The 27,853-nt window shown below is 38.1% G+C and overlaps 1 long non-coding RNA gene across 1 annotated transcript; it reads left to right on the top strand.

Moving 5' to 3' along the window:
• LOC144457440 (uncharacterized) lies at nucleotides 1-27,853 on the top strand. The gene is made up of 3 exons (XR_013486744.1): nucleotides 1-80; nucleotides 2,317-2,500; nucleotides 27,667-27,853. It is a non-coding gene; the product is annotated as an uncharacterized LOC144457440 (long non-coding RNA).

Here is a 27,853-nt window from a genome sequence, read left to right as displayed (position 1 = left end):
TGTTTTCAGGGTCTAACATAGTTCCTAGATGGAAGGAAAGAAACAAACTTTTAAGTGTCAACTATGTGCCAGGCATTGTGGTAAGTGCTTTAGAAATATTATCACATCTGATCCTGACTAGAAGTTTGGGAGGTAGGCACTAATATTAATCTCATTCTACAGTTAAGGAAACTGAGGCAGATATTGGTTAAGTGATTGACACACATGTAGTAAGTGTTTGAGTCTTGATCTGGACTCTGATCTTCCTATCCCTGACTGTAACATAAAATCTCTTAATAAATGCTGGCTGATAGATTTGCTGATAAATATAATTTCCCAAGGGGTGTCACTGGCATCTAGGGGGATGAGGGAAAGCCTCATATGGGATGTGGTCCATTAGTGAACTTTGAAAAAAGCCAAGAATTCTTTTTTAGGCGGGTTTGCAGTTGGGGTTAAGTGACTTGCCTGGGATCACACAGCTAGTAAGTGTCAAGTGTTTGGTCTGAGGCTGGATTTGAACTCAGGTCCTTCTGACTTCAGGGCTGCTGCTCTATCCACTGCATCACCTAGCTGCCCCTGCAAAATAGTAATTTTAAGAAGCAGAAGTGTGGAAGGAATGTGTTCCAAGTGTGGTAGCAGGTAAAAGTAGGTCAGGAGAGTATTTTAAAAATGGAACTATAAAAGAGGTTCAAAAGATCAGAGTAGTACAAACACTCAAAGAAGACAATTCCCCTAATTATCCATGTCACCTAAGACAAGTCACTACATCTCTCTAGAAATCAGTTTCCGTATCTGTAAGTTCAATGGTTGAGCTAGGTGACCTCTAAGTTTGAGCAGATGTACTTGAGATGCAGGGAACTAGGGAGTAAGGGTCCAGTATGTGGGGAGTAGTTGGCAAAGTGCCTTAAACCTGGTGAGTGGATTATGTGAATTACTTCAGGGTATCATTTCCCCTTCAACTTTTTATCTCTCCATTTCAATAAATGAACAAGTTGAAGAAGAGAAAACCTCTCTAGTCAGTTGAGAATCTTGTAGTTACTTTACATTACCTGCTCTTTCAGATGAACTTCAAATTAACAAGGTCTTATTACATTGAAATTGTGTTAAATCTCATTAGAAGGGGGCTTTGTATTGTGAACTTCTAACATGCAATAATAGAAGCCCATTGAAATATTAAGAGGATAAATCTACCAAGTATTAGATGCCGTGGAAATTCAAGAATTTTCAAGGACTATCAAATTCAATATGAAGGGTAATGCTAAAGAATACTGTGAAACAGATAAAAGTGGACTTCAGTGTTCTTCACCCTCTGCTCTCATTTGGAAGTAGTCCCTCTTATCTGAAGAGAAACGTTAATGGTCTGACATTACCTTGGGTTCGCCTAGCGTTATCACATCAAATGCCGCACCTGGTTATACAATGCCCCTTGCTCAGAATTGTCCTTGTCTTTCCGTTACAACTTGACTTTTCTTCTATACACTCTAGGGTCTGGCAGAACTATAACCGTGACAGGTGGACTAGGACACGGTTGCAGGTCACCAGCATTTACAGAGAATAAAACAAAAATTGATGATTTTAAAAGATCAAGAAATTTTGAAGATCATAACCTCTAATTTTTTAAACACTTTCATTCCTTCTGTGGGGTAGAAAATATCAAGAATAATTAGATGAACTAGAAAGCTACTAATTGGTATACTTCATTTTGCAATCAAATACCAAGAAAATTCCTCCTTGGCCCACTCCACCCTGCTCCTACTCCTTTAGTGGACTGCCTAGAAGCAATCATGTGGTACAGGGTCTCTTTCTGTCTTTGTGTCTGTCTAAATCTCTCTCTCTCTCTCTCTCTCTCTCTCTCTCTCTCTCTCTCTCTCTCTCTCTCTTTCTCTCTCTCTCTCACACACACACACACATATGATGGTGTCACATGATCTCTCCCTCCCCAAGAATGGTAGTAATACATATTTTGTGGCTCTTGCTTCTGGCTCCAAAATTATCAGCTGTGGCTTTGTGAACCTCTCCCCTTTCATAAGTCAAAAGAGTGCTTAAACTAAATAAAATATCCTCTTATGAGAGAATACTTTATATTTTATCTCTGGCTATACAATGTCTTCACCTAAGTAGAGCAGTGGGAATACGAAGCATTACAAAGGACTGGTCAGGGAATCAGCCAATAAGCATTGCTAAAGTGTATAACATGAGCCAGACATTATATGTTGTATTAAGCGCTGAAATTGTAAAGGAAGGCAAAAGACAGTCCAAGCTATTATTAACAGTCTGCTTGGAGGATGTGGGGGCAACATATAAGTAACTATTAACAAACAAGATTTATTTATACAGGGTAAAACGGAGACAATTACTTGCAACTTTAAAGAGGTCAGGACGTTGAGACAAAGAGTGAAAGAATCACTGACTGGAGGGCAGCCAATGAAAAAGTATGCAGCCAGGAGAGGAACAGTAAGGAAGCCAGTATCATCGAATCACAGAGCACATTGGAAAAATAAAATGGAAGGAGACTGGAAAGGTAAGAGTGGGCCCAGGTTAAAAAGGACTTTGAATGCCAAATAAAGGATTTTGTATTTTAACCTAGAGGTAATAATGGGCTATTGGAGTTCATTGAATAGGAGAAGGGGTGCCACAATCAGACCTTTGACTTTAGGATGATCATTTTGATAGCTGGGTGGAAGATGGAATGAAGTGGGGAGAGACTTGAGGCAGAGAGACAAATATGCACACATGAGGTGACGAGGACCTAAATAAGACATGTTATGAAGATAAAATTCAAGAGGACTTGGCAACAGATTGGTTTGGGGGAGTATAAAAGACAGAAAGGAGTAGAGCATGCCAACTAGGTTGCAAGCCTGGTTGCCTGGGAGAATGGTGGTACTCTCACCATTGAAGAATGAAGATGGGAGGGGCTTGGTGGGAAAAGCAGTGTAGTTGGCTTTGATATGCCTATTCAACATTGAGTTCAAGGTGTCCCAAACGCAGCTGGATATGTGAGATTGGACGATAGCAAAGAGGTTATGGCTAATTAAAAATATTTGATAAGCATCCATCAGCATAGAAATGACCATTAAATCTCTGACAGTTGATGAGATAACTAGGTCAAAAAGTATGTAGAGAGAACTAAATAGGGCCCAGAGCAGATCCCTAGGGGACACCCACCATTTGCAGTGAAAGTCCTGTGAAGGCTTCCGAGAAAGGATCGGGCAGGTATAACTAGGAGAAGAACCAAGATAGAGTAGTGTCATGAGAATCTAAAAAGAAGAGAGTATCAAAGAGAGATTGATAGTGTCAATGGCTACAAAGAAGTGAAGGAGTTTAAAGGTTAAGAAAAAGCCATTAGCTTTGGTAATTAAGAGATTAATGATAACTTTGGAGGGAGCGTTCCTGTCGGAATGAGGAGGTTGGAAGTCACACTGTGGAGAACTAAGGAGAGATGAGAGGAATGGAAATGGAGCCAACAAGGAGACTGTTTAAAACAAAAAGACTCCTCTTCTTGAGGAGTTTAGCCATGAAAGAGAAGAGAGATATGAGACAATAGCTAGCGGTGATGGATGGAAAAACTAGGGCTTTTCGAGGCTGCTGGAAACATGAACACGTTGGTAAGCAGTGGCGAAACAGTCAATAGACAGGGAGAAATTGCAGTTAGGTGAAAGAGTGGGAATGTCAGAGAGTGTAATCTGTTAGAGGAGATGGGATTGAATAGGATACCTTATGAAGGTGGGGCTTGCCTTGGGAAACTGGTAGATGTCTGTGACATCAAAATATTGGGTTGATTTTTAGTCCTTCATATTATTTAACCACCAAAATATTTAATGATAAAGTGAGATACAATACAGGGAATGTGCTTTGAAAAGTTGGGTAAAACACAGTATCCAAATTACCCTTTGGGTAAGTAATAAGATTAAACCAGGAAAAGCATCGAATAACCCAACTGCCTCCTGGACACCTTTACCTGCATGTACTATTGTCATTTCAATTCCAACACGTATAAAATAGAACCAATTATCCTATTCTCTTCAATCCTCCCAGCTCCAAAATGCCCCATTCTCCCAATCACCTCAGTTTATAATCGCAGACTCATCCCTGATTTTTACTTCTCCTTTAATGTATAATATTATTATATATAATTATTATATTACATATTGTATATTACTTATATATATGAATAAAAATAACATAAATATGTATATCTGCCATACATCACATTCTTTCCATAATCCTCATAACCTCTCTTCCAGGCTATTAACAGCCTCCTGATTAATTTCCCTGCTTTGGATCTCTACCTTCTTCAATTAATTCCACTGGCTAGATTACATAAAAATCCAGAGTAAGCTGTTTGAAGGCAGGGACTGTTTATTTTTATTTTCCTATCCCCAGGTATAATAGCTGTGTTATTCTGGGCAAGTTACACAGTGCTCTAGGGAGCTGCTAAAGTTTCAGAGAAAGTCCTGGCCTACGTTGGTAAAGTTTCCCTACCCAGGAGATGCCGACAACATGGAAATCATAGGTCTAGTACCTATCCCCTTTCTATCCCCAATGCTTGGCACAATGCCATGGACATGGAAGGCCATCAAAAAATGTTGGTTGAATTGAATTGAATTCACCACAATCTTAAAAAAGTTTCCTAAAACACCATGTCTATAACATACAAAGAGAATTAAAAGAAGAGTTGGCTGTCTTACAAAAGAGACCAATAAAATGTATTAACATCTCTCTCTCTCTGCCTCTTTTCCTGAGTTTGTTCTGACTTTTGCTCTTTTCCCTGGCCTTCTCCTGACTCATTCTGAGTTTCAGGCAGGGATGGTGAGTGAGTGATGTGGAACAAATCTGTGTCCTTCACTCTCATCCTCCAATCTATCCCCTGATTTTTTGTTCTTCTGAAGGCTCAGTCAGCTCTCTTTAGCTTTCTGAATAAGATGTCTCTCTTCATTTCTTCTTTTTATTCCACGTTAAACTTCTCTTCAGCTGCTCCATAAATCTGGCCATACTTCGTGTAAAAGGCATTGCAGCAATCCATGCTTTAGAATACAGAATGCCTGTAGTTTCTTAGAAAATGAACTCACCAGCACTTTTCAAGAATCACAAGAGACCACCTTTTCCCATGGAACTGATTTTTTTCCTCTTACTTAATTCAGAAAAATGTTTTGACAGGCTATTAGAAACAGATGAATGTCATACTTTCGGTATTAAACATTTTTTTAAATAATTTTGCTCCAGCATCACAGAGATATTTATCACTTGGCCATGTGCTTTGGCATACCCTTGTTATGGGTCTCCACATCCATGGGAAATGTGAGAAAAGAATTATGTCCCATGTTAGTTAATACAATAACATGAATGAAAAAATAGCAAGCATTGTGTATAAAAGCCTTCATCATAAAATCATAAGATCACATATTCCGTGTTGGAATAGACCATCAGGTCCAACTCCTCCATTTTATAGACAAGTAAACTGAGATGTAGAGAAGTTAAGTAAATCACTCAGGATGGAACAGCTAATCTGAGTCAAGATTTGAATCCATGACTTCTAAACTTCAAGTCCAGAGTTCAAGATAACTGAAACAACCTCCTGACAAGTCTCCTTACTTCCACTCTTTTTTTTCTAATCCATCCTCCTATTCATTAGGTTATTTCTCAAGTCACTTAAATAAATATTTTTAAACATCTACTCCAAAGCAATAAAGCAACTCCTCTTCTCAAGAAACTTGCATTTACTCTCATCCATTTACAACACTGTTCAGGAAAAGTTCATTGCCTACCCATTGCCTATACAACCAAGTTCAAATTCATTATTGTAGTAGTTAAGGTCCTCCATAATCCTCTGAATACCTTACCTGTTTAACTCTATCTTCCCCTAGTCACATAAATGGAGACCATTTTTGAGTCAAGTTAGTCTTATAACTTCATAAACTTCACCTACTACTTGAATGCACTGTCTCAATATCCTCTATGTCTATTTGAGTCCTAGCTCATCATTCAAGCCTGCTTAAGTTTTGCTTTAAGAAATGAACACTTCCTCAACTAATTTGATAAGCAAACTTCTGATTCCTCTCCCCCAGTTCTTGGAACCCTGAGTTACCACCTGCCAGGATGAAAATCCCATTTCCCCCTGCTACTTCCCCACCTCCTTTGATCTCTTATCTACCTTAGTGTCTATTGCTACTTCCCCACCTCCTTTGATCTCTTATCTACCTTAGTGCCTATTGACAGGTTACACTCTACTATGCCATTATCCTACCCCAGCTTCCATTTTCATCATGTCCTATGGAACCTCCATTTCATTAAATCATGACTTTCCTTCACCCTAAACCTCTTCCTCTCATATTCTGCTTTCCATATTTTTCTAAGTCCACAAATTCATCATTTCCTATACCACAGAAATATTCCAACCTTATACTGCCTAATTTTTTAAATAGTCTAAAACAATACTGATTAATATTGCTGAGATAGAGTTTAATGCTCCTATTTTTCTCTTTTGATTGACTCTATTTTAGATTTAACATTGTCTGAGATCATTACCACCCCTGCTTTTTATTCCTAATAAATTCTATTCCTAATCTATATTTCATTTTTGTGTTTATCTCCTATTTTCTATCTCTCCTAATTTCTCTACTTTATCGCTACCTGCTGCTTTGTCCTCCTATTACTTAACCTACCCCTCCAAATATCCCTCCCTTATTCTGTCCCCCCAACTCTTTCCCTTTTCCCCCTTGTTTCTATCTGAATTTAGACTTTATAGCCCTCCGAATATTATAGCCTTATTCCCTCTTCATCCCACTGTCATTGGTCTACACACTCTTCTATACCACTTTATCCTATTCCCTCACTCTCTTATTTCTTTGTAAATTCAGAATACTTTTACTCCCTTATAAATGTATATATTGTTCTCTCTTTAACCCAAATCTGATGTGAGTAAGGTTCCCTCTATAAATCCCTCCCTTATCTTCCCCCCTCCCTATTCCCTTAGCCTTTTATTTATTTCTGAATTTAGAGAACGTTTATACCCTAATATGTATATATATATATATATATATATATATATGTATATGTGTGTGTGTGTGTGTGCGTGTGTATTTGTATTGTTTCCTCTTTAACTCATTCACAATAAGAGTAGGGTTCCAGAACTACCAGCACTCTTCCCCCATCTAATTACTTTGTGTCAGTTCTTCCTCTCACACCTCATTTATATAAGATGATTTACTCTTTTTTGCCTTTTTCTAAATGGTTTTACTCTTTGGAATCACATCATACTCAGGTCTACCTCAATCTTTTTTTTTTTTTGCACTACCCAATTGCTAATAACAAGCTTAGACATACATTTTACATTTCCTCATATAAAAAGTAAACAGTTTGTCATTATTGAGTCCTCTGTAATTAACCTTTGATGTGTACCTTATATTTCTCTCAGATCTTATATGTAATTTTTCTATTAGGGTTTTTTTTTTTTGGCAACAAAGTCCTGAAAGTCTGGCAATTCATTGAATGTCCATTTTTTCATTCATCATTATGTTTAACTTTGCTAGGTATGATATTTTCAGCCATAACCCCAGTTCTTTTGCTTTCCAATATATAGTGTCTCAAGTCCTGTGGTCTTTTAGTGTTACCACTGCTAGGTCCTGTGTGATTCTAATTGTGTCTCCAACATATTTGAATTGTTTTTTTTTTCTTATTGCTGATAATTTTTTTTTTCCTGAGCTTCAGGTTTTGGAATTTGACTATGATATTCCTGTAAGTTTTCCTTGAAAGATCTCTTTCAGGTGGTGATCAGTGCATTTTTTTTCTATTTCTACTTTCCCCTCTTGTTCTAATGCTTCAGGATATTTAAAAATCATTTCTTGTATTATTGTATCAAAATTCTTTTTTTAATGGTGTGTTTCAGGTAGTCTGATTATTCTTGTGTTTTCCTTTCTTCATCTGTTTTCCACATCAGATGTATTTCTTATGAGATTTTTCACATTTTCTTCTTTTTTTTCATTCTTTATATCTTGTTTTATTATTTCTTTGTCTCTTATAAATTCACTGGCTACCCCTTGCCCAATTATAATTTTCAATGATTCCTTTTCTTCCTTAAGTTTCTGGATCTACTTTTCCAATTGGTTAACCTTTTCATAATTACCTTGTTTTTTCAAGGATTGTTCTTACTTTAAAAATATTCCTTAATCTCTCTCATTTGATTTTTGAAGTCTTTTTTAAGTTCTCCTACGAATTCTTTTTGGGCAGGTGATATTTGATGTTATTCTTTGGGATAATGTAGGCATTTTTTTCAGTATCCTCCTCTGAAGATGAAACCCAGTCTTCTCTATTCCCATAATAACTTTCTCCTTTGCCTGCTCATTTATTTTTTTTTTTAATTTGTAACAGCTTGTTATTGTAATCACTTCTAGTCTTAGGGTGTGGGGGATGGTACCTCTGGTCTTAGATACTCCTTCAGTTCTCCCCTCTGGTGTGGAACCAAAAACAAGAACTCCACCCTCCTGTAAGTGGCCACAGACAGGACAGTTGCTTCTGCACTCACCAGGCATGTGTTGGTTCCTTCTCATCCATGAAGCATATCTCAGTAGCACATTTGGGCCTGACATACTTTATCAACAGAGGTTCCCTCACTCTTCCCCATTTCAGATGCTTGACTCCCCACATTGCCCAGGAGGTAAAAATTCCTCTGACTGAGGTGAGGCTACCTCCCCAGCTAGCCCTAGGGCTCACCACTTGCTGTTTCAGCAGAACTGGCCTGGAGGGAGCAGGGACCAAATGTTGGTCCTAGAATTTTTCTTCAGATCTTCTCAACCTTCTCTCAGGAGGACTGCTGTTCTGCCCCAACTCCTGTTTTGTTTTGTTTTGTTTTGTTTTGTTTTTTAATCAATCCATTTTTGCCATGAGGTGCTATTTTGTCTTGTTTGTAGGAGAAATCTGTAGAACTTGGGATTTTCTGACCTATGCAGCCATCTTCCCAGAATCCTCTCCTCCTCTCATATTCTGTCCATGTTTCTTTACTAAGAGAAATTCAACCCTTGACATAAGACACTATATCCTCAGACAGCTTCTCTGGTATAGGATATGTCTTTTCTCACACACATAAAGGACCAGGAAAAATAAACATATTCCTTCATCTAACCTGCCATTCACAGACCCCCAACCTCCTTTAAAGTTCACTTGATACATGCCTATAACTCTAACAATATCCTATTTTCAGTCAACTATAGGCCTCCAAGTTTTTCTTCTTTTCTTCTTTCATACAGAGTTTAAAAACTCTATAGGCATTCAAGGAAGATTAGTGCCTCTGGTGTGAGAGCAACTGAGCCCTTTTCAGGGCTGCTTTCTACTTTTGGTGTCCACCTGTTACCTCACTCTCACCTGTGGCTCCAAGAAGCTGTAGCATGCACCGTGTCCATGCCCCAGTATACCATCTTGGCAAATGGGCTAAACCAGGTTGAGGGTAACAAAGGAGCCTTAAATTTGTCAAGAAGCTAGGGGGGTATCTACCCCAAACATATGAAGACTTTCCCCAGTGGAATAGGTCCCAAGTGGCCATGAAAGTGGCTAAAGCAGGTACTATGGAGTGCTTAGAGCTTAGTTAGATAGGAAAGATGCCAAGATAATTCACTTCGTACCAGGCCATCACTAATCATCCTATCTTTTACCTTGCTCCTGGACTTTCATAACTCTGGAAGAGAGTGAGGTCACCAACTTTGAGCACTTCTTTCAGCATTTAAATCCAATTTATGCCTGAGTCAAAAGACATCACCCAATGGTGATGTTATTTTGGTCCTCTTTGGAAACAAAGGCCAACCACCATGAACTAAGCAACAAGCCACTCCATATGTGCTTCAGTTTTCCTCCTCCTCAAGTCCTTTATCTCTTCCCCTTAAATGTGTATATTCATATTCTGTTAAGAACTCTTCAAACAGCATGGCCTCTGAATTGATCTAACACATCCTCTCTCACTATTTACAACTTCATTCTACATCAGTCCTACAGAGGTGGTGATGCCCTTTATTTCATGATTTCCACAACTGTGGTAGCTTCAGAATTGATTTTTTTCTCTTCTCCTAAGCTCCTTTGCTTCCAAATTGCCCTCTCTCACACTCTTGTTAAACCCTTTATTTGTTCTCATTGTAACCCCTCATCACTCCATCCCTCCCTGTCATTCCATTCCAACACCCCAGTACTGCCCCCACTTTTCTGCCTCCATACTCTTGACACTACAGTTAAACAGTTCACCCATATCTCTCTATCCTTAAATTATTTACTCCCACATAACAGCCCTGCTCACATTTTGCCAAAATTCAGCTCTGTTACCCTTAATATCTACTTTCTCTGCTTCCATTTAGGTGGTGACAAATATCAATAGAATATGTCATATGAACCTTCTAACTGGGTCAACTACAAATTTGTTTTATGTAATCTCAACTGGACCCTGGCTGTTGTACAGTAATTCTTGCATTCTTCTGTATGGATTGTTTATAACAGTACTGATAAAAGCTATTCAGAACCTCTTTGTTCCTCAAACACATTACCATATGCCATCCCACATTTCTTTTTTTGTTGTTTATAAAGTATATTTTATTAATGTAGTTCATTTCTACATTACTTGAATCTTTCCCCTTCATGCCCAGAAAACCATCCTTATAATAAAGTTGTTTTTATTTTAATTACAGAGGAAGGAGAAAAATCAGCAAAACCATTCAGTATTTATTTAAAAATCTAGTATTATATGCAATGTCCAATACCCACGAAATCCTTCCTGTGCAAAAGATCAGGGAGAGATGTCTTCTTATATGTCCTCTTTGGGGCTATGCTTGCTCTTTATACTTTCTCTATAATTTTCCAAAGTTCATTTTTTTTTGGTAGCCTCATTTATTTTTTATTTTATATAAATTTATTTATTTTTAGTTTCCAATATTTATTCCACAAGATTTTGAGTTCCAAATTTTCACCCTATCTCAACCCTCACCCCACCCCAATATGCATTCTGAATATCCCTTCCCCTAGTCTGTCCTCTCTTCTATCTCTTCACCCCTTCTCTTATCCCTTTCCCCTTCTATTTTCCTGTAGGGCAGGAAAATAAACTTCTGTACCCCATTTCCTGTATTTCTTATTTCCCAGTAGCATGTGAAAACATTTTTTTAAACATATGTTTTCAAAACTTCAGGTTTCAAATCTTCTCCCTTCCTCCCTCCCCACCCACCCTCATTGAAAAGGCAAGCAACTCAATATAGGTTATACATGTGCAGTTATGCAAAACACTTCCGTAGTAGACATGTTGTGAAAAACTACCTCTCTTTCCCTTAATCCTATCTGCCCTCCCATTTATTCTATTCTTTCTTTTGACCTGTCCCTCCTCAGAAGTATTTACTTCTGATTACCCTCTTTCCCAATCTGCCCTCCTTTCTATCATCCCCCTCCTCTCTTGTCCCCTTCTTCCCCTATTTTCCTGTAGGGTAAGAGAGATTTCCTTACCCAATTGAATGTGTATGTTATTCCCTCCTTAAGCCAAATCCTATGAGAATAAGATTCACTCATTTCCTCTCACCTTCCCCTATTTCCCCTCCACTGGAAGAGACTTTTCTGTTGTTTTTTTTTGTGAGATAATTTACCCCATTCTACCTCTTCCTTTCTTCTTCTCCTAATATAATCCTCTCTCATCCCTTCATTTTATTCTCCAGATATGACCCCTTAATCCTCAACTCACCCTGTGCCCTCTATCCATCTCTATCTCTCTCTCTCTCTCTCTCTCTCTCTTCTTCTCTCTCTCTCTCTCTCTCTTTCTCTGTCTGTCTGTCTCTCTCTATCTATCTACCTACCTACCTACCTATACATACATATAATTTTTTTCCTCCAACTACCTTAATACTGACAAAGGTCTCATGAGTTATAAATATCATATTTCCATGTAGGAATGTAAACAGTTCAACTTAATAAGTCTCTTATGATTTCTTTTTCCTGTTTACCTCTTCATGTTCCACTTGAGTCTTGTATTTGAAAGTCAAATTTTCTATTCAGCTCTGGTCTTTTCATCAAGAATGCTTGAAAGTCCTCTATTTCACTGAATGACCATTTTTTCCCCTGAAGGATTATACTCAGTTTTGCTGGGTAGGTGATTCTTGGTTGTAATCCTATCTCCTTTGCCCTCCAGAATATATATTCCATGCCCTGGTCCTTTAATGTAGAAGCTGCTAAATCTTGTGTTATCCTGATTGTGTTTCCACATACTTGAATTGTTTCTTTCTGGCAGCTTGTAATATTTTCTCCTTGACCTGGGAACTCTGGAATTTGGCTAATATTCCTAGGAGTTTTCCTTTGGGGATCTCTTTCAGGAGGAGATCTGTGGATTCTTTCAATTTCTATTTTGCCCTCTGGTTCTAATATATCAGGCAGTTTCCTTGATAATTTCTTGAAAGATGATGTCTAGGCTCTTTTTTTGATCATGGCTTTCAGATAGTAATAATTTTTAAATTCTCTCTCCTGGATCTATTTTCCAGGTCAGTTGTTTTTCCAATGAGATATTTCACATTGTCTTCTATTTTTCATTCTTTTGGATTTGTTTTACAGTGTCTTGATTTCTCATAAAGTCACTAGCCTCCAATTGCTCTATTCTAATTTTTAAGGAAGTATTTTCTTCAGTAATCTTTTGGACTTCCTTTTCCATTTGGCCAATTTTTCTTTGTAGGGCATTCTTCCCATTGTGTTTTTGGACCTCCTTTGCCACTTGAATTAGGTTATTTTTTAAGGTGTTATTTTCTTCAGAATTTTTTTGGGTCTCTTTTAGCAAGCTGTTGACTTGTTTTTCATGATTTTCTTACATCACTCTCATTTCTCTTCCCAGTTTTTCCTCTACTTCTCTTACTTGCTTCTCAAAATCCCTTTTGAGCTCTTCCAAGGCCTGGGACTGATTCATATTTTTCTTGGAGGCTTTGGATGTAGGAGCTTTGACTTTGTTGTCTTCTTCTGGTTGTATATTTTGATCTTCTTTTTCACCAAAGTAAGATAATATAGTCTGACTCTTTTTGTGCTGCTTGCTCATGATCTGGGCCAATTACTTGAGTTTTAAACTCTTTGTCAAGGTAAGAGTCTGCTTCCAATGTGGAGAATGTCCCAAGCTTTGGGGGTTTAAATAGCTGTTTTCAGAGTACTTGTAGGGACCCATAAATTTTCAGTTCTTGCAAGGTGGTATGATAAGGGGCAATGTGTTAACTCCTTTCCTGGCCTCTGCTGTGGTCTGTTAGTGACCACAAGCACTCCTTTGTGTCCTGGAACTGTGAGGAAGGTTTCCTCTCTACAGCCACTACAAGCTTCACCATGTCAGCGCTCCTCCTCACCCCTGGACCCCCATCCAGAACTGTGACCCAGATCCAAGCACGGGCAAAGCAAGAGATTCTCAGCACCAGCAGAGAGATCCCTGCAATCCCCCTCTGATCATCCACTGGATTCCCCCACAGTTTGTGGGCCGGAAGCTCAGGAAGCAGCTGCCCACACCAGGGCTGTGTTCTGGGGGAACTGGATTGAGACCCCGCTTTCCTCTCTCAGCACCGAAGAGACAGAATTTTCCCATTGACCTTCTAAATTGTCTTTGGCACTGGTGGATTAAGGAGTTTGGAAACCGCCACAGCTGCCCAGGAGTCAGTCCTCTGAGGCCTGCTCCATCCAGATTTGCTCACAGCCCGGCGGGATATGCCTTTCTGATCAATGATCCATGCTGTCTTGGGCTGGAAATTTGTTTCACTCTGTCTTTTTGTGGGTTATGCTGCTTTAGATTTTGTTTAGAGCCATTTTTATAGGTATTTGGAGGAGTTTGGGGGAGAGCTCAAGCAAGTTGCTGCTTTCACTCCACCATCTTGGCTCCGCTCCCCTACATTTCTTTTTGTACAGGACTTTGCCTCCTACATTCCTGAAAAAAATGCTTCTGCAATATGAGCTCATTTTTTCCTGACTCTAGACCTCATACATATAATAATAATGATGATGATGATGATGATGATGATGATGATGATGATGATGATGATGATAATGATGATGTTTTGCTTTAACATTATCCTTGCCAAACTAATCCCTCTCTTTATTCTCTTGACCTTATCTCTCCTCAACTTTTCCATGTCCTCTTTTAGTTACCTCATTACCTCCCATCATTCACTTAATTATTCTAAGCAAATGACTCATAGCCAGTACTAGTCTCTCTCCTTAATTCTAGCACTGCATCTCAAAACAGGTTTTCACCTGGTCTACTGTTAGCATCTCAAACTCAACATGTACAAAATGGAACTCATTACACACTTAACAAATTATTCTTGATTGATTGATTCCCCTCAAAAGCTAACCCTCCTCCAAACTTCCGTATTTTTATGGGTCAGTCAAGTTTGTAATCACAATAATAGTTAACTGTTCTTTCTTCTTAAAATCTGTATCCAATCATTTGCAAATCATGTCCATTCTACTTCTCCAATATCTCTTACACTCATCCTCTCCTTTCTATTCACAAGGTCCTCAATACCTCTCATTTTCAAATCATTATCTCATCAAAGCACTGCCAGAGTATACATCTTGAGAATCATAGGATATTGGGCTCTAGGGACCTTAAAGATCACCCAATCATAAACTGTTTTCTAGATGTGGTCTTTGAATTCATTAGCTCTTTAGAGAGATGGAACAGAGAACCATGAAAAGCTAACTGCCAATGTAGATATAGATAATATAGAGGTGCACAGAAATGCTAAAAGTATGGTGTAGAGAGTGATACAGGAATTCAGAAGGAGATGTAACTGCAGGCTGTAATGGTCAGAGAAGGCTTAGAAAAGCATTGAGAAACTTAATTGCCCTGAAATACGACCTAGGATTTAAACAGGTGGAATGGAGCAGAAAGGAAAGCATTCCTGGACGAATAATATTAACAAAATGTAAGAAGAGACTATAAGCTCCTTGAGGTGGATACATTTTTGTTTCTGTCTTTTTGCCCCTCTCTCTGAGCCTAGTACCTTTCTTGTAGTTATTTTAAAATGTTCGGATAATTGAATTAAAATGAGTGGTGGGTTCCTTCTCCTTATAAATTTTCAGCCAGAGCCTGGGTAATGGGTACATTATAGTGGGGGTTCCTTTCATGTATGGACTGGACTAGATGACCACTAGGGTCTCTTTCAACTTTTTTTAAGTTTTGATTCCATAAATCCAATAATTAAATGCATTAGGTATGTTTATGGTAGAGGCAATAGGCAAACATAGCTAGCGTGGAAGCTTCATTTTAGATAAGAATGAGAGTGTCAATAAACTTTAATTTAACAAACGGGTTAAAAGGCAACTGTGTCCATGCTGGGTATAGGGGATAACTATTTGTGCATTTTGTCGGAACCACAGTTTTGGTTGCATGAATAATCCTTCTACTTCTACACTCCAATTTAATTAATTTCATTTCAATATAAAGAGCACTTGTATGGAGTCAGGAGATCTAGGTTCAAATCCATCCTCTGACTCTTAAATGCGTGACATTAGGTAAGTTGTTTAACCTCTCTGGACCTCAATTTCCTCATTTTTAAAATGAGGTAATAAGACTAGATGGCATCTGAAGGATGGAAGAAAACAATTAATTAAATGCCTACTATGTGCCAGGTATTGTGCTAAGCACTTTACAAATGTTATCTCAATTTGTTTTCATGATAACCTTTAGAGGTAGGTACTATCATCATCCCCATTTCTGAGTAGACATTCCCTAAGCATGTGAAAAATTACCCGACCCCCACAACCCCCCAGGAATGGGTGGATAAGAACAATTTGTCCCAGTTGCCAAGAAGGCACTTCAAGCAGGCACTGTGAAGCTCTTAGAGTTTGATTAGTCATCAAACCCACCCAGGTTGTCCACTGCATCAAGGACCATTGCTAGTAATCTTGAGTTTTGCTTTGATGCTAAACTTCAAAGACTTTGAAAGAGAGAGTGGGGCTGACATTTTGTCTAACTGCCTCACTTAAATCAAATTCACACAGAAATCAAGACATCACACTGTGATTTCATTATTCCTTTTCAAAAATGAAAGACAAACAACAGCCCTATTTTACAATTGAGGAATCTGAAGACAAAAGAGGTTAAGTGAATTGCTGAGGCTCATACTGCTACTAACTGTCTGAGGCTGGATTTGAACTCAGGTCTTCTTTACTACAGACTCAGCATTCTAAGCACTACCACAAATATCCCTAATTACTTCAATAAATGCACATACGTTATGAACTCAAAGTTTGGTGTTGAGGGCCAGAGCTGAGGAGTCTAATATGGGATAAAGAATTTATGTCAGAGCTTGACTCTTTCCTTTTCCTACCCTTAAGGGCTCACTTACTCATTTACTCATCAATTTCCTCTGCCTGAATCCTTGAACCTTGGTAACAAGCAGGTGTATATAATTACAGTAGCACATTAGGCCTGGGGTTAGTCACTTAAGACTCATGGGAATGCCTCGGTTAGCCTTTAGTATTTAAACTGGGACCCTCAGATTAATAAATGGCTCAGTCTTCACTGACCTGCCTGGCCCATGTCTCTTCATTTCCAACTCTCCCGTGAGGTGCCTCACTTAGTTGCAGGCGACAGTTTGGCTTGATATTTTTTCACCAGTTATTTGCTCATAAGGTCATAGATTGAATGCTAGAAGGGACCTCAGGTCCCCTCAGGTCAAGTAATTTAATCCCCTGTTTTCATTTTATCTTATTTTTGCATTCTAGACTATACGGTTCTTTACACGAGTCATAGTTTGTGAACTGTATCAGAAAATAGAACACATACATACACAACTGTACACATACACACACACAGGGAAAGAAGATGTTTTAGATTAAGATTGCAAGATAGTAGAACATTTCTATCCCAAATAAACTTATATGGTTTGATTTTATTTGAATTTTATTTAAATATTTTCAGCTGTCCCTTGCTCTTAAGTGTGTCTGGAGCTAGCCAGTGGGAGCCTATTGTTAACCTTTCAGTGTCAGTACTTAACACCTTGTATATCATCAAACAGTAAAATCAAGGCTTCATTTATTATTTTAGTGATTGTCTAGACTTAAGAAAGTAATAAAAAAATGCTATTAATGCAAATTAAACTTAATAGTGTTTCATGCCATGTTGGCAGATTTAGTTGTTAAACATTTGCTGGCACCCTCCTGCCTCTGGGTACTGCCTTAGGTCAGGCCCTCAGCCAAGACTACTGCATCAGCTGTCTAAGTAATCTACCTGCCTCAAATCTCTCCCCTCTTCCATTCACTCTAAACAAAGATGCCAAAGTGGTTTTCCTAAAGTGTAGTTTGAGCATATTGGCCCTTACTCAATAAACTCTAGTTTTTCCCTATTACTTCAAGGGTCAAAAATGAACCCCCCTGATTGGCATTTATTTCAAGCTCTTCACAAGTGGTCCCAACTGACATAGGAGTGATTCATCACATTCAGATGGAGGGGATCAGGAAAGTCTGATGGACTTGCATGTTCTAGGATCATAGGAACAGAGATTTCGAGCTGCAAGGGACTTTAGAGGCCCTCAAACCCACCCCTCTCATTGCATAGCCTTATTACACCTTTCTCCCCTCCACATTTGCTACAGCCTCCAGGGGTGGGGACCCTTCGGCCTTGAGGCCCTGGTAGCCTGTCTTTTTTTCTTTTTTCTTTTCTTTTCTTTTCTTTTCTTTTCTTTTCTTTTCTTTTCTTTTCTTTTCTTTTCTTTTCTTTTCTTTTCTTTTCCTTTCTTTTCTTTTCTTTTCTTTTTTTTCCTATTAAATCCTTAATACCCTATATCACATCTCTGTTCAATTGCACTGACTCTCCTATCCCTGGAATTCACTCCCTCATTACTTTGTCTTTAAGAAGCCCCACTTTCCTTTTTTAAAAATTGTATTTATTTTATTCTAAACTAATAAATAAAACAAAACTTTTCCATAACATGGTAGAATAGAAAAAGAGATGATTGTACACAAAACTTCAAATCTACTATGTGCAATTTGATGTTCCTTTTAAATATATAATAAAATCGTCATGTATTTTTTCTCCTCCCCCACCCCAGAGATGGCTGCCATTAGGCACAAATAGCTGTTTCTGTGTATATATGTGTGTTTGTATATACATACACATATACATATACATTTGTGTGTATGTATGTGTATGTATGTAAAATCCTTCTATCCATACTTCTATTTATCAGTTCTTTTTCTGGATAGAGACAGTGTCCTTGCAATCATATGACCGTTGTAGTTAATTTATGCATTTATAGTAGTAAAAATTACTTATTGACCCAGAGTTGTTCTTAAAACAATATTGTTGCTGTATACAACATTTTCTTACCACTTTCCCTCAAAGGTCAGGTTAAATACCATGTTTTATATGAGTCTTTTTCTTATTCCCCCCCATATTTTATGCCCCTCATACCTTTCCCCTCCAAATTACCTCCTGTCTAGTTTGTAGCTATATTCTGTACCCCTACAAAGGAGCCCATTATTTCTCCTTGCTGGATTGTAAATTCCTTTCACTATGGGGATTTTGGCTTTGTGTCCCAAGCACTTAGCACAATGCCTGGCACATGATGTTGTTGAGTTATTCAGTAGTGTCTGACTTTTTATAACATCGTGGGTCATAGCATGTTGATACTGTCCATGGAGTTTTCTTGGCAGTGATAGTGGAGTGGTTTGCCATTTCCTTCTCCAGTGGATTAAGGCAAACAGAGGTCAAGTGACTTGTCCAGGGTCACACAACTAGTAAGTGTCTTAAGACACCCTGGTACATAGTAGGTATTTAATAAATATTTGTTGGTTCATTGTTTCACCCCAAACCATAGCTAACTCCTACAGTCATGAGCAGATATACATACATACAAACATTCATTACAGACACTTTACTATTTGTTTTTTCAATGAGGCTTATCTTCCTGGCTTCTAAGGAGTTATCTGTCTTTGACCTACAAATCCTGACAATCAGATGAAAGACAGAGTCAAAATCCAATAACTCCATCCCTTCACACCCTTCAGTTCTACTAACAACCGGGCTGTGTTTCTTGTTTCTCCAGAAGAGAGTGAGTAACAGCAGAAGTATGCAATGATGATGCCAGGTGGTCTAGCATCCTAGAGGTCAGAGGAGTGAACTGGCAGAACGTTTTAAAATATGCTACTTTGTCAGAATGATTGGCAGGGCTGTTCTGTGCATATAATCCCACATTTCTCTGAATGCTAAGTTCCTTGTCAAGAAGTCATTTTGCCATTTTGTTGCCTTGTGTCATGTAAGATTCCTTGAAGCAACTAAAAAAACAGCCATAATCCATTTGATTTTCTGCCTTCCCACGAGGCAAACTTTTGACAGATGATAAATAGCAACTGCTGACAATCATCAATGTGGAGCTATCATGCTTTTACATTCAATACAAAAACAGAGTTGTAAAGTCACCAGGGAGAAGACTTTTGACACATAAGAGACAAATATATAATCCTCAGAACTAAATCAGTGTTGGGATGTAAGCAAGCGCAACACAGCCCAGCTGCTTTTACAAAGTCAAACTAAAGCTAACTTTGATACTGGGGGCCTCATGCATGTTCCCATCCAGAGCACCATGATGCTTCACCGGGAGTGATTGCTCAACATGCAAACATCAGCGACTGCATGAGCACAGGGGCGATATCAATTTTATCATCTTGTCTCATTTAATTAAGGCCCCAAGATGATTCTTAAAACAATTTAAAAAGACTGTGAAAGTCTGACAGTTAAGGTAGAGGACTATAACTCTGAATAAAAGGAGTTTGGCCCATCCCATTCCTACACGTGAAGTCAAATCAAGTCAATAAGCATGCATTTCATGCTCACCTTCTGCCAGGCACTGTTGAGAATCCAAATATATTCAGAATAAATGAATGGTTATGTTCAAATGGAAGAAAACATGGAAAAGGCAGCTGAAAAGTTAGAGGAGGAAGGGGACAGAATGTCTTGCCCCTAAGGGGCCACGCAAAGGAGTAAAATCTGGAGATAAAAACAGGCAAAAGTTCAGAGCCCAGAGCAAGGGCAGACTTTGGATTTCATTCAGCAAGCAGTGGAGAAGCACCTTCTGCTGGTGTAGATGCAGTATCTCTGAGAGTTGTCTGGGAACTCTGAGAGTTGAATTTGTATTCCCTTGCTGGCCCAATTAAATTTATGTTAATGGCAGAACTTAGCACAGGTCTTTTGGATTTCAAGACCAGCTCTCTGTTCAATGCGCTTCTTCCCTCCCATGTATAGTAGGCACTCCAAAGACCTTTGCTGAAAGAAAGAAAAACACTACAGAGAAGAAAGAGCTGAATTTGGAACTAGGGACTGGGATTCCAATCTTGCCTCTATTATGCTAGTTGATACCTGTGGCATATCAGGCAGGCTATTTTAGGTCTCTTGCCCTCAATTTTCTCCTTTGTAAAATGAAAGGAACCTCTGTGGTCTCTTCCAGTACTAAGTTTATGATCCTAAAGCCCTATGAAAGAAATGGTAAAGTATCCTAATTGTTCATCAGCAGACACAAGTTGTCTGAAGAGTGACTTCCTTCCCCCATATGCCCCCTCTCCCTCTTCGACTGTTGACAAGTAATCAGGAGGGTTCTCAGATCATTATTTTCCTTAAGGTTAGCTTGCCAGAAGATCTGTGACACTTACTTCAAGTTATCTGGCCAATTTAGTCACCCAAAGCCCCCCTGGGAGCTAGTTTCCACCTCAAATTATGTCTTTTCTGTACTTTGGATTAAGTGAATGATTTTAATAGGGACATCTTATCTAACTGGCGGGGGAATAGCAGTTACATCAAATTTCATGGTATTCTGAATGATCCTGATATCAAATTAACAAGGTTTTACTGCAGACTGTTTACTTACCCAATTAGTAATACACTGGTCCTTTGAATTTTATCTAAGCTTGCTTTTGCTGCCTTTTTGTCTAGGTTTTCCCCTGGGAGAGAAAAGTGGGTTGAGAAGGGGTAGGGATTTTTTCCCCTCTCCTTTAAGACCACTCCTCTCTCCTTCTTACTCCCTCCAGAGAAGGCCAGAGACACAGAGATAAAGATAGAAACACAGAGAGACAGATAGAGATTTTGATAGTTCTATAATTCCAGAACATGACCAATTGCTAGGATCTACCTATGTGATCTCTGACACTTGAGTCCAAGGGGTAGGGGTGGGGGAACTTGGGTCTATGCTATATAGAAACTGAGTTAAGTTGGGAACTAAGAGTGTGAGGTGGTACAGAGGGAATTATGCCTTTGATGTTGGGTCAGCATATTTGTATGTTTATTCTTGGTAAATATTCCTTTTTAACACTTAATCTGACTTAAGTGGATAAATGGAACTGAGGGTCAGCAAACCCCACTAAAATGGGAGAACTCCATTGGTGGGGTCCAGAGCCAGTAGTAGAGAGAAAAAAACCTGAAAACCTCCTTAAGGATATCAGAGAACCCTGGGGGAGGAGGGCAATGTTACTTAGCTGACTGCTGGGCAGTGGGCACCAAGGCAATCATTCTCTCTCACAGACAAAATCTGCACCTAGTTAGAGAGTCCTTTCATTGTCTGTCTCTATAAATCAAACATGAAGTTTAAATGATTTTCCCTAAGATTCTGGTCCTTTTTCATCCTTTGCATTACTTTATTTTCAGAGGGAGAAGCAAAGAGAAAGACAATGATAAGGACTTGTGATTTAATTAATGTAGGAAACTGCCAGTGTAGAAAGTCCCTCAACAGATGTTGGACAGTGACTCATCTGTTCACAGAGAATTGCCCAATGTACTCATAGGCTAAATGATTTCCCACAGTTGTATAGCTGTGAAGAGATGGATTCAAATCTATGTCTTTCTGGTTCCAAAAGTAACCCTCTGCTCTCATCCTAAAGGAAGTGAAAATAATTCAATAATTTCATCTCTCGTGCTATGGGTTCAGTATCCATCCAGAATGAAAGAGCACTACCATATTCCCTGTCACCATGAAGCTCAGAGATCCAAGCATTGCCACCCAACATGCCAGTGCATACCATCTACCATTCAACTGAACCCTTAGGAACATTCTCCCCTCCCATATACCTTGGAAATGAATACTACTATATGTAATCTCTCCCTCCTAGAAGGTTAGTTCCTTGAGGGCAGGGACTGTCTCACTTTGTATGCCTAGAACTTAGCAAAATATTTGCTATATAATAAGCATTAACTCATGTTTTTTAATTCATTCATTCATTCACTCACCTACTTCATTCATTTAATTCATCAAGCATTTATTAAGCATTTATAGGTGGGGATACAAAGCTCATAGCTTAACTCAGTTCCTATGTGGCATAGTCCAAAGCCCACCCTCACTCCTTGGGCTCAACTTTTAGACACCCTAGCTACTTAGGACCACCTCCCAGCTGTGCTTTCTCACTGCAAATCTGGCCTGGAACCCTGCCCCCAAGTTTGCCTTGTAAGGATCAAAAGAAATAATTGGTGGGAAGTATTTTGAAAACTTTAAAGTACTAGTATTCATATTTTCCCACACTTTTTGCTACATTATGGTAAGTCACAAAAATATTTTCAATTCAAAATCATGAAAGAAAATAAAATTTCTTATCAAGAACAGTATTATAGACTTCTCAAAGTGTGGTCCATTGGCTTCTGACCAATTTCTTTTCAATTGGTTAGTGAATTAAAACTCTTTTCATAATAATATTAAATGGTTTTTTTATTTGTAATGTAGCTTATATCTATAGGTAACATATATAGGCAAATTCTTTGGGGGGGGTCTTCAATAATTTTTAAGAGTGTAAAGGTGTCCTGAGACCAAAAAGTTTGAGAAATGCTGATCTATAGAATACAACAAAGGAATACCAAAAAATGAGAAGGGAAAAAGTTTATGTCTGTTCATGAGGAATTCTGACATTTTAAAACCAGGTAGTATGTGTACCTCTGTGTGTGTGTGTGTGTGTGTGTGTGTGTGTGTGTGTATATGTATAAAATAAAATAAGTTCACCTTTACCACTGAAGGTTGTAATAAAGATTTTGTTCACAGCATTATACTTCAGGTACTGTGCCTTCTTAGGAAATTGAAAATAATTTTTAAAAGATATACGTGAAGAGTAAATATGTAGTTTTCTAAGCACATCAGCCAGAAAGGTCATTCTGCTGAACTTTTAAAGCTGGAGATGGACAGAACAATTAATTATTATTCAAGTAGGCCTGACTGAGAAGAGGGAAAATGACAGCAAGCAGTCTGAGCCTAAAGACAGAGTTCTGTTGTATTCGAGGCAAGTGATTTAGATTAAAATGCATTTGATTCTGAACTCTGCTATCCTCACTTAGGCTGGGCAGGACTGGATATTCTCAAAAAAAGGTATGAATATTTTGGAGATGCTTTGAATCTCAAAAGCATCCATAGATTCCCATACTAAAATTCTTGTTTGAGACACAAATAAGGCTTGAGTTAAAAACACTGTTTCTTTATCATCCTGTTCCATGATGATGACAATAAATTGGGAAGCATCATGATGTCTTGGAAAGAATACTGGATTTAGAATCAGAGAATGTGAGTTCAAATCCCAGTTCCCTCCCTTAGTATCTGTGAGTTGTTGTGCAAGTCACTTGATTTCTCTGTATCTGAGTTAACCTCTTTGTAAAATGAGGGGATTGGACCAGATAACCTCTAAGGTCTGCTCCAGCTCTGAATCTTTGATGCTATAATTTTCCATTAAAACTAGGTAGGTAGATGCTTTTATGCCATGATATTGCATTCTCTCTCTGAAATATTGAGAAAGTTAACTGACTCAGGTACAGATTTTTAATGGGAGAATGGACATGGAGCCCATACATTGTAAAATTTCAGACGATCAGTTTGCTCATAAAAAATATTATCCAACCTTAAAAAAGAAAGTTTTAAGACCTTTGTCTTCCTACAGGACACTAAGTACATTTGAGAATACAAAGCATTGGAAAAACAAATTTCTATCAAAAATATCTTTATTATTCCCATTTCTCTCTAGCAGAACTTCACAAACTACCTAAAATCAAGAGCTATCGATTGTGCAAGTTTCACATGTGCACTAAAGATGAAAGGAGGAACAGTTTTAGTGTTTCTTGCTAACATCTACTTACTGTATTGGCTTATGGTAGAATTGCCTGGGGAAATGATGGCAAGAGGAAGGGAAACCCCATCTCTTCCAGTCCAAATATATATACTTAATATGGATGGGGAGAAGGGCTTCTTCATTACTAACCTCAAAGCAGTGTCAAGACTCCAGAACTTCAAAGGAACAGTATGAGGTGATGCATCTTTATTTATATTACTGAGTAATTATTATTTTTAGGATTCAAAGGAATTCAACTTTTTTTTAAAGTATTAAGTCATACAACATATAGGCACTATGCTGGACACTTGGAATTCCAGGATAAAAACACAACCATGCCCTGCCGTCAGGGAACTGATGTTCTCATAGGGGAAGCAACATATATTCAGATAACAATGCCAGTGATGCTTGAAACTGCAGGTGGCAAGTTATAATGAGAAATTGCATCACATCATATTTCTTTTTTACTTCCATAGATGCAGATCAGTATCTCCTTTGTAATTTGTAGTCTTCGAGCTTTACCTGGGGTATTGAAATATAAGTGACTTGATCAAAGTTATATACTTCATGTGTGTCAGAAGTGGCATTTGAATACATCTCTTCTTCACTCCAAGGCTAGCCTTTTATCTGTTACACCATGATGCTTCTCATCACAGTAAACAGTTAAACAAAAGAGTGTTTAGTCAGCCTTTCAGGAGTGGAAAGCAAAGTCCTATTGCTAAAATAGTTCAGTCTGCTGTACATGACTAACATCAGTGAAGATCTACAAGGGAGGCCTAGAAAGCTATGTTTCAGGGAGTTCAGAGAAGGGATGTCTATTCAGGTAGAGGTTGGGTAGTTGACCTCTTACTTGTCTTCCAAATTAGAGTCTGGGAAGTTCTAAACTAAATAGAAAAATGGGAGCCTGGGAAAAATAAATGATCTTGGAAATAGCTGAGTCTACTGGAAGATTCTAACAGCTGTCAAGTACCATTCCTCTTTTGAATATACTCTTTCATCATTCCATGAAAAAAGTCTGGGTCAATCAGTTCAGTTGCTAGCTCTCAGGGTTCAGGAGATCAAGGTTTTGGGTTTGGTCCTCATATAGGTCACTTAGTTTCAGATGCAGAAAAAATGCCTCTTTGTTCCAAACCACATGCTCTCTTCCCCACCTTAAGCTCACCCACTCCCATTCTCCCAGCCACCTGTCTTAAATCAATCACCATCGCAGCCAAATGTTTATTGCAAGCTCATTACTACTTGTGAGGAAATGGGAAAGAAAACAAAACAAAACACATGCAACTCATGTCTCACTGATAGTTAGTCAATAATATAATTTTGCCATACAAAGACAGCTGCATACTAAGTACCCATCAGCATGAGTACTTCTTCAAAAATTATACTTCTACATTGTCCATTATCCCACCAGAGGTGTGCTGGTAAACGTTTAACAAAGGCTCTCTTAAAAAAAAAAAGCTCTTTTTTTTTTAAAGTTTATTCTTCAAAATTAACATTATTTCTTTCACTTTCTGAAGTCTAGACAATCTACAAAACAACCAATTAAGCCCTGACTTGCAGCCTTTGCTAATTTCTGATGTAGCCAGTATGAATTCTTATACTGAAAATTTGAGTTGATTCTTGTTAGCCAGTTAGAATGCCACTGCATTTCTCAGTCTCATAATATGATAAGCCTGTTCCTTATTATGGTCATTCATGCTCCTGACATTGTCTCCTACTCCACTTTTTGCATTCAAGTAATGAGAGTCAATAGTTGCAGCCCACTTACTAATTTTTCGTTGCCTTCTGGGTGATGTGCAATGGTGAATCTTCTGAGAATCGCAAAAAATTTTCAGGAACACACTGGTGTTAAAAAGATGACCATTTTGTTCAAGCAAAGTAGATTGGGATCATTGAAAGTGCTGCACAACTTCACAAATGCCTGCAAATCAATCTCTTCCTCCTCTTCAATTCTGGATGGAATTAATTTTCCATCCATGGCATTAAACCAATCTTTTTCAAAAAAGGATAGATTCCATCCAGGTCATTCCATAATGTACTGGGACTTAGGATCAAATGAGATACTTATTGTAAAGTGCTTATCACAGTGTCTGGCACATAACAACCATTATATAAATGTCAGCTATTGTTATTATTACTCCAGTAAACATTTTAGTTGGGACTTTATATCTTTGATGGTGACATTCAATTAATGGATCACAGGCACCTACATTACTGTGTCTGTTATTGAATCATTTCTATTTTTCCTTACCTGTGAGGGACACCTTGACTGGGTATACCTTTTAAAGCTACGTTTTGTTCCATGGGGTCATTTTATTAAAAAAAAATCAATAAGCAATATTCCCCACACTTCTCATTAAGTTGTATGAGTATGAAGAGATAACTAACTGGCTATAGAAAATTATCTGACAAAGCCAGCCTTTTTCCCTTCTTGTGTTTTCCTATAACACTAAAGCAGCCATAGACCTTTCTTATGCAGATTTTGTAGAAATGAGATCATAAGCATATGAAATGACGGGTACCAAAGTCTCCTCCATCACTTTGGGGCAAGAAGGGTTTTTCCCCTCCCCTTTCCCTCTGAATTATCACTGAATGTTTATCTCCAGGTATTTTAATTTTTTTCAATTAATGATAGTGCTTGACCAAATGACTTTGAACTCCTGGACAGTAGTCTTACTCCCTCGTCTGTGCAGATTAAAGACTTTTTAAAATCTCTTTCATGGATTATCAAAATATTCCTCAACTAATAGAACCCAGTATTCTAGTGATGTGCACCTCTGTACTTTGCTAGGCTGATCCTCAGAAAATAGAAGCAACCTGTTGCCAGGTCTCTACTGCAAACTTTTCTAGGTTGGCAGAACCTACCAGGACTTATACTCTGTTAGTATGGACTTCAAGAAACCAGGATAAATCCCTGCAAAGAATATGAGTCAGAGTAGGACATTAGAAAGAAGTACTATGTGATTCAATGAAAACTCATATTTTGTCTTTGTCCATAAGGTGCTAACAATGAAAAAAAATAACTATTTTAGTTATTTGTCATTGTTGTTGTTAGACAAAAAGAAAAGAAAAACACCCTAAACAAATAGTTGAATACTCTTTTCATTTTCTGGCTGGCATATTTAAAAAGCCTAAATCTCTATTTTTGCCTTATTCATGCTTGGTGGCATTCATCAGTTATAATCCATTTCATATTTTCAAAAGTTTGAGGGTTTTTTATTACTTATTCCATTTGTTAATCTACTAAGGTACTTTGTTCTCCATTTGACAGATATAAGTGAAATTAACATGACAGAAACTGTGAGACTAACCCAAAGTGACAAAGCAGGCCAGCTGAAAAAGCTGATGATGAGACTCCCTCTTCCCAAATCCCTGGCATTAGGAATGATCCAGCTTCAAAACCACCTTTAATAACTTCTGATTGAAGACTTCTCATTATTGCTTTACTCTTATTATTTGAGGGACACTTCTAAAGACATAATTTAACTATCCCTAATTACAATATCCTTCCTCAGAACCTAGAATTATGGTTAATCCCAGTAGTTGTGAATTGCCTCCTAAGTTATTATTGCCAAGGATTTTTTCCATCATAAATGCTGAACCAATGACACAAAATGAATGACACATTGATTAAGTCTTCTTTTACTTTCTTAGTGAGCATCAGAAGTTAAGACACTAAACAGAAGAGAGGAAGTATGGCATAATGGAAAACCTGAATGCAAGTACTGTCTTTGACCCATACTACCATTTAAGTATCACCAAGTCACTTAACCTCTGAGTTGCCCCAAACAACTCTAAAAATAAACACATAAACAAATACTAGCTGAGTTTGCTATCCTCA

Source organism: Phascolarctos cinereus, unplaced genomic scaffold (assembly GCF_003287225.1).
Source record: "Phascolarctos cinereus isolate Bilbo 61053 unplaced genomic scaffold, phaCin_HiC Scaffold_5;HRSCAF=322, whole genome shotgun sequence".
Taxonomy (NCBI): Eukaryota; Metazoa; Chordata; class Mammalia; order Diprotodontia; family Phascolarctidae; genus Phascolarctos; species Phascolarctos cinereus.
This window is presented reverse-complemented; position numbering and strand designations above follow the sequence as displayed.